The following is a 16,041-nucleotide window of genomic DNA, read 5'->3' as shown; positions in this document are numbered from 1 at the left end:
TACTGCTGCAAGCTCGAGGTCATGAGTAGGGTAGTTCTTCTTATATTCCTTGAGTTGTCTAGAGGCATAGGCGATCACCTTGCCACTTTACATCAGTACTGCTCCTAGTCCCAACTTAGAGGCATCACTATAAATATCAAAGTTGTCTGTGTTTTCTAGTAGAGTCAAAATGGGAGCACTGGTCAATCTCCTCTTTAACTCGCTGAAGCTGTTCTCACAGTCCTCTGTCCACTGAAATTTTATGTTCTTTCTGGTAAGAGCTGTCAGTGGGGAGGCTATCCTGGAGAAATCCTCTACAAACTTTCTATAATAACCTGCTAATCCCAGAAAACTCCTGATCTCGCTGGCGTTCTTGGGTCTTTTCCAGTTACTCACGGCTTCTATTTTGCTGGGGTCTACCATAATACCATCCCTTGAGATGATGTGACCCAGGAAGGCTACCTGATCTAACCAAAACTCACATTTCATGAAATTGGCGTACAGCTGGTTCTGCTGAAGGGTCTGCAATACTATTCTCAGGTGCTCTGCGTGTTCTTCCTGAGTTCCTGAATAGATAAGAATGTCATCGATAAACACAATAACAAATCTATCTAGGTAGTCCCTGAATACTCTGTTCATGAGGTCCATGAAAGTAGCTGGAGCATTTGTCACTCCAAAGGGCATGACTATGAACTCGTAGTGTCCGTATCTAGTCCTGAATGCTGTCTTGGGTATATCCCCTTCTTTAACTTTCACCTGATGATAACCTGATCTGAGGTCTATCTTAGAGAACACTGCTGCTCCCTTTAGCTGATCGAACAGGTCATCTATTCTGGGGAGAGGATACCTGTTCTTGATGGTGACTTGGTTCAGTGCCCGTCCTTCTTCTTCAAGAGCAATACAGGCACTCCCCATGGTGAGTGACTAAGACGTATGAAGCCTTTGTCAAGCAGCTCCTGTAGTTGCTCCTGAAGTTCCTTCAATTCTGCTGGAGCCATGCAGTAAGGCGCTTTGGAGATAGGATTTGTACTGAGAATGAGCTCTATCTCAAATTCGATCTCCCTGTCTGGTGCTAGGCCTGGTAACTCTTCAAGGAAGACTGCTGGGTAGTCACATACGACTTGGACCTCTGCTAGCTGTTGGTCCTTGTCTTGACTGGCATTGACTACATGCGCTAAAAATCCCGTGCATCCTGAATCTAACAATTTCTGTGCCTTAAGAGCTGAGAGAAATTTCTTGGCCTTTCTCTTTGGCTCTCCGATGTACTCGAATTGCACTTCTGCTTCAGGTTGGAATACGACCTTCTGTTTACGGCACTCTATAGAGGCACCGTATCTGATCAGGAAGTCCATTCCAAGGATGACATCATAATCAGTCATATCTAGCACTATCAGATCACAAAAGAGTTCTCTGTCTGCTATAATGACTGGCACTGCCCGGAGCCAGTGCGTGGACGCCATAAATTCTCCCGAAGGTAGCGTCCTCAAAAACTGACCACTGAATACCTCTGGGGGTACTGCTAACTTTTCGGCGAATGCCCTGGATATATAAGAATGGGTTGCCCCAGTATCGAATAATACAGTTGTACTTTGCTGTAAAATACTAATCTGACCTGTAACAACTGTCGAGGCATTCGCTACGTCCTCTCTGGTTAAGGAGTAGATCCTTGCATTCGTCATAGCTTGAGGGGCTTCTAGTCTGCCCTAGCTGATGTGTGGACCATCTAAAACGGCCTGCATCTGATGTAGCTGTGCTGGCTAGCTTCCATACTGTATCGGCTGTGGTTGAGGAAGACTTGTCTTGTTCGGGCATTGCTTAGCCATATGCCCTTCTTGTCCACATTCAAAGCATCCTCGTGTGCGACAAACTCCTGGGTGAAATTTCCCACAAGTATCACATTTGGGATAACTAGGCTGTTTGCTGGCTGGTCCTCCCTTTGGGTAACTCCCTGGTTTGCGCTTGTTGCTGGAGTTCCCCTTCCAGTTAGAGCTGTGGCCCTGTTGTTTCTGAATACCTGAGCCTCCTTGCCCTTTGAATTCTGAGAGGACTCGCTTCTGTTGCTTGATACTGTTCTGGTAGTGCTTGGTGGTCAGAGCACTGCTGACTAGTTCTTCGGTGGTCTGCGGCCTATGAACGCCGCCAGCCACGTTCATTGCTATTTCCGGCCTCAGCATCTTGAGCATCAACCGGACTCGTTCTTTTTCGATGCTGACTAGTTCAGGGCATAGACGAGCCAATCTATTGAATTTCTTCACTACTTCCTCAACTGATAGGTTGCCCTGACGAAACTCAGTGAACTCGTCGTAGTGGCGGTTTGTGACCCGCATGTGGAAGAACTCCTTGAAGAATTCCTTCTCGAAGTCAGCCCATGTCATTTGGTTCACTAGGCGCTTCGCTCTAATTCTCTCCCACCACATACGTGCATCTCCTGTCAAGCAGAAGGAGGCGCACTTCACTTTTTCATGCTCTGGCCAATCCAAAAGCTCCATCGTACTTTCCAATGTTTTGAACCAGGCTTGGACATCCCATGGTTCACTGGTGCCTGAGAAGTTCTCGGGCTTGACTCTCTGCCACTGGATCAGATAGGCTTCTCTCTTTGCCTCTGCTACTGCGGCTACTGGTGCTGTAGGCTGGACTGGTGGAACCTCTATAACTACTGGGGTTGCTATGTTTGGTTCCGGGGTGACAGTGGGAGTATTCTCTGTTCTTCTAGTTGCTTCTGTAACAGAGCCACTACTGCTGTAAGGTCTGGGGGAGGCACTGAACTGCCTGCCTCATGCTGGGGCTCAGTAGTTGGTGCCCTTCTAGCTGGGCGTCCTCGTGCCATTTCTAAAGGAACAAAGGACATACATAACTAAAGCATCATGTTTACATAGCTAATACTATCATGTTTGTTACTATTACAGATAAGCATACTTTAGTTATCTACAAACATGAAAGCAATAAACATAACAAAGTGAGAGGTATTCTTACTTGGAAGCTGCAGGTTCAATGCTGATGTGTGTGAAGGAAGTATGGAACTTTCTGCTCTGATACCACTCTGTAATGACCCGCCTTCTACTGGCTAGGTTGTAAGACCAGACCGTCACATTATGCTGTGCTAAGCTATATCCATGACCATTACTAAGTCTAGGTGCGGAAAACTGTACCAATTTAAAACCTTGCTAAGCTAATACAAGTTCTAGGCCCTACATGTGCTAAGGGATGCAATCTAAGGTATACATGGCATATCCTGCATCCCCTATGGTCAAGGAGCTGAACTACAAGGTCTCTTGGTCGAAACCCAGCTTCCCAATCGATCCAGATTGAACTCAATCGATTGCAAGCTGTTGAATCGATCCGTGGATTGATTCCGATGGCTACTATGCTCGGGTTAATATTCTGGATCGATCGGCTGATCGATCCAGACTGGCCAATCGATCCATTGATCGATTCCAGAGCTCTCTGTTCGCGGGAGCGATTTCCCCGACCGATCGAACGATCGATCCCCAAACTCTCTGTTCGCGACAAAATGCGACTGGATCGATCGGCTGATCGATCCAGGAGCTTACTGTTCACGACAGAATGCGACTAGATCGATCGGCAGATCGATCCAGAAGCTTACTGTTCGCAGAACCAGGCTCCCAATCGATCCACTGATCGATTGAGGGCCCCCAATCGATCCACTGATCGATTAGGGTTTCTGATTTCGCAACAAACTCTGATTTTAGCACTGTTTCGTGCCAAACTCACATACACAAGATCTAAAATAACTGGAAAACATTCTAATAGCGAACAACTAACATTCTAAACATGGTTACTAACAAGCTAAGCAGATTTTCTATAATTTCATGCATTTAGATAACTAAATAGGCAAAGAGTAACATAATAAGAAGCACTAAGTTCTTGAATATTCTAGTTCTTCCAAGGTCTTTATTCCAGGTTCCATCCACACACATTTTCCTTGCATTGACCTCCAGCCTCCACTAGTCCATCTTTCCTTTACCTTTATCTGCAGTATAAGGAAAAGAGTATCTGTAAGCTTTGGAGCTTAGTAAGAAACCATCTACCTCACAAAACATGCATACGATACGATTTATGCTTTGAAAACATGCTATTTGAAATACGCACTGAATATGCTAAAGCATGGCATGACAGACAAAACATAGAAATGAGAAACTGATCATGGCAATAAGTGCTAATCATAAAATATCATGTTGTATCAAAAGAAACTAACCTGATACAAGAGTTGAGCTAAGCTAATACTAAACTGATGCTAAAGCTATACTGAGTTCACATAACTATGTTGTGAAGTTTTGAAAACTATATTCATAAGTAGATTAAAGTAGTAATTATGCTGCTGATGAGCCCGACATCTGTACGTGCTATGCGCGCATCCCTAACTAGACCCGGGTTTGCAAGTCCCAAATTTAGTAGGGTTTACTAGGTTATCTAGACCTAGGGACGACTGTGGGAGCCCAACCCAATGGATATCTAATCCAGTACAATGCCACTGCTAAAATAAATACTGGTTATAGCTAAATTCTTCTTATTTTGCTATTTCTATGTTATCTGAACCTAGAGCTAGGTTGTCTGAACCTAGAGGCGACTGTGGGAGCCCACCCATTGGACCGTAGTCCCATATAAGCTGTAGAAAAACTGCATATGCTAATTAAATGCTTCTATCGCATTTAGCTAACTATTAAAATGCCTAAGTCGCATTTTAATTGTGATGAACATACTATTGAGCACTTGGCGTGCGCTGTTACACACCCTATGCGCCAAAAATCCATAAACTACTATACTAAAACATGCAATCATACGAAAGCTACTTATACTGCAGGTGAGGGGTTTCTTACATTCTGCTCAAATTTTCTTACGATTCTAATCGTTAGATTTCCGGAGAAGATGATCCTTTCGATGATCTTCTCGCGTCTATGCGTTCCTCTCGCAGAGTCGAGCGTCCTCGTGCCGGAGTTGTCGCCGGAAGGTGCTCCTATGGCCCTTTGGACGGAACCCTAGGTTCCTTGGACTTGGGCGCCGAGAGGATGAGGGAGAGAAGAGGGTTCGGCAGTGAGGGTTTGAGGGAAAGGATTTAACGACTAAAGTTAATCAATCCCCACTTAAGTCTCCTATTTATATTAAGTGGAAATTTTGGCCCAACTTACACATAAATATTATTGGTCCCCTTTCCTTTCAGCACGGCCCTGTTGGGTTCACTTGGTTACTAGAGTCCACCATAAGTCGTAGGACCCAATAGGTCTCGAATTCAATTCCCGTGTAGGCTGTTTTATTATTCTATTTATTTTTTCTACTTCTTCTACTCTAAAAATTCTGTAAAAATATCCTAAAATTTCAGAAAAATCATAGAATATTTATAAAATAATTTTGAGAATTTTCGGGCGTTACAAAATTAATTAAACAACTATACTTAGCATATAAATGTAGACATTTTTGACCAATGTGATTCTTTATTTTAAAATAAATGTTTACAAAAGCTAGGCTTTTAGTTTACACTCTAATAATCTTGCAATGTTTTGAAAACATTCTCCCGAGATGCGTATTTCAGCTGCATCAATTGCACGCTTTCATTCAACCTTATGTTTTCTTTTTCACTCTGAAGGAGTTTATCATCCTGTACAATAACTCTTATTAGGAATCACATAATTGTAGAAGATACAAAACCTGCATATGTATTGCCAAATAGAACAAAATTTTAAAACTAGCAACAGTAGCCCAATATGCAGTCGAAACAGATATACCATTTGTTTAAGCTTGAAACTCTTTGCTAAATCTGTCTGCTTTTGGACAGGACCATGCTCAATGCCTTGGACTCTGCTCGCAAAGTTTAGTGAGCATAATGTTTCACCTAAATCTGCTGAACTTGGGCTAATCTGTGCAAACATGAGTGTCTTGCAATCTCCTCCTATTGTGATTGAAAATTATCAGTGAAGGGTAATGCGTCAAATTTTCTTCTGGAAATAAAAAATAACGGTATAAACTAGCTGTTGTTTTTGAACCTAAACAACAAGATCATCACAGCTAGATGTTTTACTATTCATAAGGTTTTTTCTCACCTAAAGAGCTCTGGAGCAAATGTGTTAGCTTAGAGTTCCTGCAAAATACATCTCTCCTTTAGTACAATGAAAAATTCAAACTAGTTTAGATAGTAAAATAGAAGCATATGACTATGAGCATTAGAAGGAACCTATATGGAATATGTGAGTTCTTGGAGGCAAGAGCAGATATCACATCTCCCAAAGTTGATAGAGACTTATTGATGAATTGAGATTCCTTCAGCCTCTCTCCTTCTACTTCAATCTTGCTAAGACACTCACTACTAGCTAAATCAACCAACCATAATCTACTTGTGAACTTCTGACCATCTACAAAACTTTCACCCTTAATAGTTACCCTCACCAAGCTGCAAAAAGCATTAATATAATAAGCATGCTGGTCATCATAATAAGAAAATTTTTAAGTGATTTAAAAATGTCAGGCAGAAATCTAACAATCTTTCTATAAATGAGAATGTAAAGAAGGATCATAATAAAAAAAAAAAGCATAATTTGAATGTAAAACAGGAAGAAACTCACGAGTGAGAGCGGCTACTCAGCTCGGTAGCGTTTGTTGACCCCACAGATCTATTTCTTCCTCCATTTGTCAGAATTTCCTAGACCTCATCTATGCTGCCAACTTGAGGTTCTAAAAGGCCAGGCACATCTTGTGTCCCATCTGATGCTTTCTTTATATCCAACCTTCAGAAAAACAACAAAGCCCAACAAATTGAACCTTTACTTTGCAAGAGGTAACAAAATAGTTTTCAATCATGCATGATTACAAATCCTTCCAGGATAATTCATATCTCATGAGAGAGCTTCTCTGTCCAGAAATTTTGAACAGTTCTTCTAACACTCTGTAATTAACGCCTTTATTCTCTGGAATCCCTTCCATTGTGAAAGTCTTTCTAGATCCGGTCTGTCCATAAGTAAAAATGCAAGCATTGAAGCCATCTAACACCGATTTCACAATTGGCAAAGTCTTTCCAGATCCGGTCTATCCTAAACCCTAAACCGTATTAGGAACTATTCAGATGGATTTAGAAATTCACAAAATCATAATTAACTTGGTCATGAATTGATTTAACAAGAAGGTCAAAAGAAAATACTCACTTAATGATCAAAGCCTTTAAGTTGTATATGTAGCGCGTCTAAGAAGCCCAACACACAAATCCTGTAGAAACAACAACAACAAAAGAGGTAAATTTATAAGCCAGAAAACATGGCATATCAGTGAAAAGAATTAGCATAGACATAAAAGAAACTTGATAGTTCAAGGAATACATAAAACCAACTTAGCAACAGGAAATAACAACTCCTCAATCTAGCAAACAAAAATGATAAAATCAACTCAGGATAGTGTTTGAGGAAATTCATCAAACACATTGCATGCATCAATCAATTAATACTTGCAATCAAAAGATCAAGAAGATGAAACTCTAATATTTTTTAGTTTCCACTATACTTGAGTTTCTAGGTTACACATGCAAGAACATGACCTTGACAAGCAAAGTTTCAAGCTTATTTGAGTTTCTAATATGGATTGAGATGATGAGACCTAAAGATACTTTGATTGTATATAATAAACACTGCCAATCAATTGCTTATGATCAGGAAACCTGTGTCTATTTTTCTTGCATAGCCCATTTTAAATTCTTTTTACATTTGTTTTTTGTGAGAAAAATCAACACCTATTATGAATATGGAACAAAAGGAGTTTATTGGTATGCTAGTGCTGTTGACGCAGAGCATGGAAGGTGTTTGAGGAAATACCAGCCGAGGTAGGTGAAGGCGATCAGCAGGATGAGTGCTTGGAAGCCGATACCGGAGGTGAGGGTGTGGAAGGCGGAGTAGTAGGCATTGCCGTTCCTCGACTCCGTGATGGGGAGCCAAGCATCCTAAGGGTCGAGCTTGGTCAGGTGGTCGATCTCCTCCAGGTACCCGCGGATGCTGACCACGGCCTTCCGCATGGGGCTGGCCAGCGGCTGGGCGTCCTCAGCGTGCACGGCGTCGCCATCCATGGGGTGGTCGACCGCGGGGTCGCCGAAGGCAGCAGGGGCGATCGTGTGAGCGACAAAGAGTGGAGATGAGATGGAGGAGCGGAGACCGACGGGCGAGAATGAGCTGCCATCACCGCTGCCAATTTTGGAGGCAGCGTCGGGGGGATGGAATGCAACTCCGTCACCTCATCCTCCATGGGTCAAGCCGCCTACGCTGCTACCCTCTGCGCCCTCAGTCAAACACAAGGTAAGCTATGCTGTGCATCGATCTAGGAAGGGGAAGAGGGAGATGAGGATGAGAGAGATAGCTAGATGGCCAGCGGCGAGGAGGAAAGTGGTGGATATACTGTGGGCGGTGTGATATAGGTTTAGGTTTGGAGGGAAGAGTGAAGTGTTGTAAATTTTGGCTAAGTATTGGTGAGAAAATTAAATTATTTTATTTTATCATAGACACCGGGTTTTAAAAACCATTGTTAAAATCGATGTCTATTAATGAGAAAAAGGCACTCATAGACATCGGCTTAAAAAACCGATGTCTATGAGCGAAAATCTGCGCTTATAGACACCGATTTTTGGAAAAACCGGTGTAAAATACTCAAAGACATCGATTTTTGCTTAAAACCGCTGTTGTTCCACCGATGTTTATGAGGGTTTTTCTTGTAGTGTAGCCTTAGATGCCAAAGATATGTTTGGTTCATTTCCGAAGGTTGCTTTCTCTTATTAAAGTTAGAAGATGTGTTATTAATTTCCATTTGTTGCATTGTGGTAGTATTGAATACCAGAATAGATAACTTCCTTATTTTTCTTGATAACAACTTTGTCATCAAAATAGACAGAATATCCATCCTTAAATAGTTTTAGAAGCTGAAATCAATTTCTTTATAAAACTTGGTACGTAAAGACAATCAATGTTTTATTCCTATCAAAGGATAAAACATCTCCCACTACAACAGCTGCTACTTTTGCAGTAGTGCCCACGTAGATGGTATTTTCCCTTTCATATAGTTGTCGGGTTTCTTGGAACCCCTGTAATGAATTGTAGACATGATCAGTGGCTCCCGTATCTACACACCAGGTACCGGTAGATAACACCACTAAACATGTTTCAACAACTAATGAATAAAATACACCATTATTGTTCTTATTTCTGAAAGGACAGTCCACCTTAGTGTCCAAGTTTTGTTTTCAATCATTATAATTGGGACTAGTAAGTGTATTCTCTAACATCTAGGGGATTGAAAAACATTTGAAATCCTAAGAATCACAAAAATATTTGGTCAAGACCAACACTTCAAAATCCCCGTGAATTTTGTATGCCACGTTAGTGTGGACGTATACAAATTCAAACATTTGTAAGAGGAGATTTTATCCATTAATTTTATTGTCTTGTCAACCTATCTTTATGACAAATAAAATTAATAGTTGGTCTATCTTCGATCAAATATTTGGTCAAAACTTTAGAATTTAAAATAATATTGATTCCTCAAAACAATATCATTTAAATTCACTAACACCTCAAACACCGTGAATTTTGTATGTCACGTTAGTGTGGATGTATACAAATTCAAACATTTGTAAGAGGAGGGTCTTTCCTATTAATTATCTTGTCAACCTTAAATTACCTCAAACACCGTGAATTATGTATGTCACATTAGTGTGGACGTATACAAATTCAAACTTTTGTAAGAGGGTGGTTCACCTAGCTTTATGACAAATTAATAGTTGATTTTTCTTCGCTCACACAAATAATAGCAGTGACTTCGTTGGGGAGAATACTATTAAATGTGCCTAAGTGTGTACCATTATTTGATACTTAGCCCATTAAATAGGATTGTGCCCCTTCAGTTGGAGAAGATCACACGCTTCTAAATAATTTCCTATAATAATCCATTTAGGAAGTTTGATCTAGTGATCTGCAAACAAACTCATCTGTTGTGGAGGAAGGCACTCAGAGCCAACACGCAAGTTTGTTTGCATCACTAACAAACCAGTAATGGAGACCGTGGAATTTATTTAAAATCCCTCTCCCACTTAGTTATTTAAGGTGAGGAATTTAATCATGCAAGCACACATCACATGCACACACACATCACAGCAAATAAAAAGCAATAAATATGGAAAAGTAATTTTCCAACTATTATGGCCTCTTCCATCACTGTCCTCCGTGTGCTGCCAACCCTAGCTGCTGCCATTTTTAGCCACCGCCATCGGGTCTTATTATCACATCTATCTTACTTCTTTTTCTGCTGCGCCTCTGGTCCTCAAATAGTAGCACGCCTCGCAAGGATACGATTCGCGACAAAAATAGAATTTTACATATATCGATCATATATTCCATAAAGGAATGTACATAAAGTCTAAACGAACAATAATGTAAAATCCTAAAACTAATATAGCTCCTGCTGTATTTAATACATACAATCATGCACACACATAAAATGCCCTCTACATGTCCGAGGGTCGAATCACACACAATCACATTAGGGCCATAATAGTTGGATCTAGGATGCCTGCAACCATAGAGTTAAATCTATTTGCATATCCTACTATTATCCTGCCTAAAATATGTATGACATGTGCATAATTAAACTGAAAATCAAACACACAGAGGCAAACCCTAGCTCTGATACTAATTGTTGGCCGCTACTCAGAATATCGTACTGGTTCCCCTGTATAAAAATTTTGTACAAGTCCCGAACCTTCCCTAACAACCTATCGTGTTCTTTAGAAATTAAATTTGGAATCGCAAATAGAACTTAACATTATTGATTCCAAATTCAACTTATCTGTTCTTAGAGATTTAGACTTGGATTGCAAACGATGCTTAACATTATTAATCCAAATCCACCCATGTTACAAATTTGATTAAATATTTATTTCAGAGATCGACTTCCAGGTTAAACATGGCGATGCACTAGGCCTTCTTGATTATGGGAGCATCCACCACTTTCTAGAAAAGCCTTTCAACGAAATTCAATATTTAATCTCATTATAGTAACCCTAGGTTTAACCACTAAGAACAATCAAATCACAAGATCGAAAAAACAAAAAGAAACACAAAATCAAATCAAAAATTCGAAACCTAAAATCGTTAGTCTCTTGTGTTTGGTATTTCAAAATCCATACAAAGAAAACTAGTATGATGCAGAATAAGACAACTAGTTATATCTTTCTTTGTAGCTTATAGACTTCCCAATCTTCTATTGTATTCCTCTTCTTATCTTGGACGTCGTGTGGGCGACGATCTACCAAGACAAGACTCCACCAAAACCTTCTTCATCCTTCCATGTTTCGGCCACCAACAATCTCCTAGAGATGAAGAACTTCGGCCACCAACCAAGCTCCAAGGGATGCTAAGAAACAATGCCTCCTATCTCTCCTTCTTCCTCTAACAAGATCCAGCCACCTGGAACTCCTTGAGATGAGATGCCGCCGGCCACCATGGAAGAAGAATAGGAGGAAGAAGAGGGTCGACCACTACCAAGGAAGAGAGAAGAGGAATAATAGATGTCTTATCTTATGAGGCACCTCTACCCTCTCTTTTATATTCCTTCGTCTTAGCAAATAAGGAAAGTTTTAAACATAATTAAAACTTCCTTATATTCCTTTCCAATGTCTAAGAAGGAAAATTTAATTAAAAACTTCCTTATAAACCTTTAATGGCCGACCCCTACCTTGTCCTCAAAACAAGGAAAGTTTTAAAAATTAAAACTTCCTTAATTGTTTCCGGTAAGAAATTTTAATTAAAAAATTTCTTTCTTTAAATCCCTTCATGGTTGGTTATAAAAGGAAAGTTTTATAAATTAAAATCTCTCTTTTAAAATATGTGGATAGTTACAAAAGGAAAGTTTTATCAAAAATTAAAATTTTCCTTTAAACTACAAATAAGGAATATATCAAACTTTTCTCTTATTTTTTGTAGAAAGCTATAAAAGGAAAGATTTATAATTTTAAAACTCTCTTTTAAAAACATGGCTTCCACATAAGGAAAGATTTAAAATTTATCAAAAAATAAAAATCTTCCTTTTAACTACAAATAAGGAAAGATATCAAACACTTCTCTTAATCCTTTGTAGAAAGCTATAAAAGGAAAGATTTATAATTTTAAAACTCTCTTTCAATGTGAATGTGGCCGGCCACCCTTGCTTGGGCTCCAAGCTAGGGCCGACAACAACTTAATCCCATCTAACCTTGGTTTGGCCGGCCCTAGCTTGGGCTCCAAGCTTGGCTTGGCCAGCCACTTTAAGGTGGGTAAGAAGTTAGGTTTGGTGGATATAAGACTTTATAAATAAGAGGCTAAAATAGGGACTGAGAGGAGAAATTGGTTTTGGTCTCCCAATGAGCTTGAGCTTCTCGTGTTCGCCCGAACACCCAACTCAAGTTCATCAATAATATCTCATTCCACTAAAGAGTTATTATTGCACTACCACACCAATCCCATATTACTATATGGGTTCCTTCTTATCATGAGTGTGTTAGTCTCCTTGTGTTTAAGACATTGAATGACCAATAATTAAATGAGTTACTGACAACTCACTTAATTAATATCTAGCTCCAAGAGTAGTACCACTCAACCTTATTGTCATGTCGGTCTAAGTCCATCTGCAGGATTTACATGACAATCCTTATGAGCTCCTCAAGGGGACATCATCAACCTAGATTACTAGGACACAGTTTCATTGTATAATCAACAATACACTATATAAATAATATCATTTCCCAACTTATCGGGCCTATTGATTTAATTAGCTAAATCGCACCCTTTGATAAATTAAAGAAATAAATATTAAGTATATGTGCTTGTTATTATATCATGATTAAGAATACACACTTCCATAATAACAGAGGTATTGTTCTTTTATTCAGTCAGTATAAAAAGAAACTACCTCAAATGGTCCTGCTCAATACACTCAGAATGTACTAGTGTAATTCGATAGTCAAGATAAACTAATACCAAATTACACTACGACTATTCCAATGGTTTGTTCCTATCCATTTTTAGTCATGAGCTACTATTTATAACTTGTAAGGAACTGATAACATGATCTTCTGTGTGTGACATCACACACCATGTTATCTACAATATAAATTAATTGAACAACTACACATAGCATATAAATGTAGACATTTGACCAATGTGATTCTTTATTTCTAAATAAATGTTTATACAAAAGCTAGGCTTTTAGTATACATTCCAACATATATGGCATTCTTAGGAGGGTTTGTGGATCCGCAAATATGAATTTATTGGCCTTATTTTATTTTTTTTTCATTTTTTTGAAGAGAAACCTTCCATTCAAGCAAAATAATGTTACTATATTAAACAAATAAATGGAAAAAAATTGAGTTAAGTGAAAACTTACCACATGTAAGCAACCAGACAATTAGCAGATATTGGCTCCAACTTATAAAAAGGTGTGATGTCTTCAAGGTTCACAAACAGTTCATACTCATTGTCAAAGAAATCATGATAAAAAATAATTGATATATTTTTTCCGGGCAATCCAAAACACGCTTAGAGTAACAATACAATAAATGTAATGACCATGACACATTTGATAGCAAGACAGGATGTAACGCCCGCCCTCCCGCTACTCAAGGAGGGACGGGGTTACTTGCTTACATACGTGCATACATATAAAAGAAATCATGGCAGCGGAAATAGTTATAAAATTTTTTCTACACTAACTACAGTAAACATCATGCTTCTCATATTGAATATGTAGACATACTGATGTTCATGCATTTAACTTAATTAGTATCTACTACTTGCAACATGATTCATGATACCATAAGCATACTAACATGAAATAAGGAGAACATAAGCGCATACTATCCATACTAGTGCAAGTACCATCAAAGCATAATGACAACACATGGTTCATACGCAACTTAAAAACATCTAAACATAAAGCAGTTTTGTTTTCTTCCACCATGCCACTGCCACACACACACTTGCCCTTCCTGCTGCTCCTCTTAATTTAGCCATTCCTTTCCTTTTTCTGCAGTACAAGGAAACATAAAAAGACTATAATCCCATGGGCTTAGTAAGTTCCTTTCCTACTCACAAAAACCATGATTCATACATGAACATAAAGTGATAACATGTATATTTGGTAAGTCATAACATAACATGTGAGAGCATAACATAAAGTCATATCATATCATGTGAGAGTCTGATCATAAAATCATATCATATCATGTGAAGGCATAAACATAAAATCATATTATATCATGTGAAAGCATAAACATAAAATCATATCATATCATGTGAACATCATAAACATAAAATCATATCATATCATGTGAACATCATAAATGATATGGGTTAGGTTTCATGGGTCCCCAATAAGGAAGGGAAAGGAGATAATCAAACGGAGAAGGAAGGTCAATATTGGCCGGGATACGCCTTCAGGAAGGAAGGCCAGTATCGGCCAGGATACGCCTTCAGGAAGGAAGGCCGGTATCGGCAGGGATACGCATTCAGGAAGGAAGGCCAATATCGGCCGGGATACACCTTCAGGAAGGAAGGCCAATATCGGCCGTGATACACCTTCAGGAAGGAAGGCCAATATCGACCGGGATACACCTTCAGGAAGGAAGGCTAGTATCAGTCGAGATATGCCTCCAAGGAGGCAACCCCACATCAATTAGCATATACCTCAAAGGAGGTATGCTAATATTAGTCGGGATACACCTTCAGGAAGGAAGGTCAATATCGGCCGGGATACACCTTCAGGAAAGAAGGCCAATATCGGTCAGGATACACCTTCAGGAAGGAAGGCCAGTATTAGTCGGGATATGCCTCCAAGGAGGCATACCCACATCAATTAGCATATACCTCAAAGGAGGTATGTTAATATTAGCCGGGATATACCTCAAAGGAGGCAGGATAATATCGATCGAGATATGCCTTCAAGAAGGAAGGCCAATATCGACCGGGATACACCTTCGGGAAGAAAGGCCAGTATCAGCCGGGATATGCCTCCAAGGAGGCAGACCCACATCAATTGGCATATACCTCAAAGGAGGTATGTTAATATTAGCCGGAAAATACCTCAAAGGAGGTAGGCTAATATCGAGTGAGATATGCCTCCAAGAAGGAAGGCCAATATCGACCGGGATACGTCTTTAAGGAGGCAGACCAATATCGATCTAAACATGCCTTTAAGAAGAAAAGCCAAGACCGGGGCCGGTTGACCAATACCTTGGAAAGATACTTGATAAAATATAGCCTAGTGCTAGTTAGGATAATTAACATAGAAGGGTGCCGACAGAAGCCTCATGTGGAATAATAATCATTAACTAAACCTAGTCATGATTAACTTCGACCGATACAAGGAACATTGGTATCTTGAGCTATCCATGATATAATAGAAGCAGGAGGGGCGGGGAGAAATGATAGAAACACTTTAAAGGGACTCATGAGATAGGATAGAGGTAAATATTTCAAATAAGATAATTAATGAAGATATCTGCAATATGTGACTATATGACAGGTATTATATATTTTGGCGGGAAATGTGTTTTTAGATTGTTTTGCAGGTGCTAAACGACTAAGAAGGTACATCTGGGGTACAAGAAAGATTCCTTAAAAGTCATTCACCACAAGTACGCAGCTTACATCATCTCATAACAAACTCTAACAAACCGAGGTCCACTTCATGACTACGGAGGTTATATGAAGTGGTATTAAAAGGGGAATTCTCTCCGTTGGCTGGGTAAGTTCACATCATCATGCACATTCATAACCCTAATTTTCAACTACTGTTCATCTTCTTCTTCCACACCAAGAGAGATCACTAACTTGAGCATCGGAGGGCCTGGCCAGGGATTCCCACCCCGGTCTTAGGTCACTGACAATAGTGTTGGCTGGTCTCTTGTGCGCAGGAGGTCTTGGAAGCTCCGGATCTGGTTTTCTCTTTGATTGGATCTCTCTCTCGTCATCGGGTCTTCGCGCAAGGAGGGTATTGGGTGATCCTATTCTTCCCGATCCGCTTTGGGTTTCTTGGATCGGCGTTCTC

General features: G+C 39.8%; 1 pseudogene; it reads right to left on the bottom strand.

Moving 5' to 3' along the window:
- Positions 1-7,878, bottom strand: part of LOC121978309 — a 31,778-nt pseudogene extending 23,900 nt beyond the window's left edge.
- Positions 7,879-16,041: the final 8,163 nt, after the last annotated feature.

The sequence above is a fragment of the Zingiber officinale genome, chromosome 4B, assembly GCF_018446385.1.
Source record: "Zingiber officinale cultivar Zhangliang chromosome 4B, Zo_v1.1, whole genome shotgun sequence".
NCBI lineage: Eukaryota > Viridiplantae > Streptophyta > Magnoliopsida > Zingiberales > Zingiberaceae > Zingiber > Zingiber officinale.
Note: the sequence above shows the minus strand (reverse complement) of the source record. Positions and strands in the feature narration are given on the sequence as shown.